This window comes from Monodon monoceros, unplaced genomic scaffold, assembly GCF_005190385.1.
Source record: "Monodon monoceros isolate NGI ecotype Baffin Bay Population unplaced genomic scaffold, NGI_Narwhal_1 Super_Scaffold_21, whole genome shotgun sequence".
Taxonomy (NCBI): domain Eukaryota; kingdom Metazoa; phylum Chordata; class Mammalia; order Artiodactyla; family Monodontidae; genus Monodon; species Monodon monoceros.
In genome coordinates, this window is record NW_021703778.1 from 130,257,001 (window position 1) to 130,258,639 (window position 1,639).

Sequence of the window (1,639 nt, forward strand, 5' to 3'; positions counted from 1 at the left end):
CCAAGCAGTCAGAAGAAACTCCATGAGCTTCAACCCTCACCCCAAATACTGCCTTTGAAAACCCTTCCCTGAAAGCCATCAGGGAGTTTGGATCTTTTCAGTATGAGCTGCCCATTCTCACTGCTTGGTGCCCTGCAATAAACATTGTACGTTCCTTCACCACAATCCAGTGTCAGTAGATTGGCTTTGCTGTAGGGCAGGCGAGTGGACCCAAGTTCAGTTCACTAACAACCATAACAAATATGAAATTAACGAAAAAGTTTGAAATATTGCAAGAATTACCAAAATGTGACACAGTGACACAAAATGAGTAAATGCCATTGGAAAAATGGTGCCAGTAGACTTGCTCAACATAGGGTTGCCACAAAACTTCAATTTGTAAAAAACGCAGTATCTGTGAAGTGCAGTAAAGCGAAGCCCAGTAAAATAAGGTATGCCTTTATTTACATATTTGCACACACACACATACATACATAGAGAGATGTATATACACACATCTGTATATATATACACCTACACATACATACATACAGAGAGAGAGAGAGAAAGAGGGATTTATTGTAAAGAATTGACTTTGCAACTGTGGCAATCTGAAATCCATAGGGCAGGCTGTGAGGAAGGGCAGGCTGAACATCTCAGGCACAGGCTGAAGCTGCTATCCACAGGCAGAATTTCTTCCTCAGGGAAGCCTCAGCTCTGCTCTTGAGGCCTTTCCACTGATTAAATCAGGCCCACCAGATTATCTGGGATAATCTTCCTTAAAGTAAACTGATTATAGACTTTAGTCACATTTACAAAATACCTCCACAGCAGCACCTAGATTAGAGTTTGATCAAATAACAGGAGACTGTAGCTCAGCAAAGCTGACACATGAAACTGACCATCACCATCTAAATGTCTCTCTACATGCCAGCACCATGCGGTCTTGATTACTGCAGCTTAGTGATACATTTTGGAATCAGGAAGTGTGAGTCTTCTAACTTGGTTCTTCCTTTTCAAGATTGTGTTGGCTCTTCTGGGTACTTTGCATTTCCATGTGAATTTTGGGATCAGCTTGTCAATTTCTGTACCCCCAATCATTTTTATATTAAGCTAAATTGATAAATTAGAAACTTTAAAATCTAATCCATGTAACTCAAGATGCTCTACTTTGTCAGTTTTTCCTACCTTGTGCAAGCAAAAGTGCATTCCAGCTGCCAGTGTGAAGGATGGAGATGAAAAAAGTATCACAAGAATAAATGAATTAACGTGACATCCAATAAACAATTTCAGTTCTCAAACAGTACTTCTCTCTCCTGACTATCAAAGAGAGAAAAAAAAAATACTAGCATGTTTCACATTTGTTACTTGATATGGTTATTGGTGACAAATGATATTTTCACCTTCTTCTGGAGGGGGGCACACAGTATACTCTCAAAATCAATTCATTTGGTTACCCATAAACCTCTTTTTGAGACTTCATGAAGTCCCAAGCCCTTGTGAAGTGACCTGTGGCTGGAGAGATGAATAGCATGTTTTCTGCCCTTGGGAAGCTCGGGGTGACTGTCAGAGCAAACCTAACCAGCCAAAATGAAGAAACCAGGAGCCAATCTGTCTTGCCTTTGACGCAAGCATCAAATGTGCATTCCCTGTCCCCACT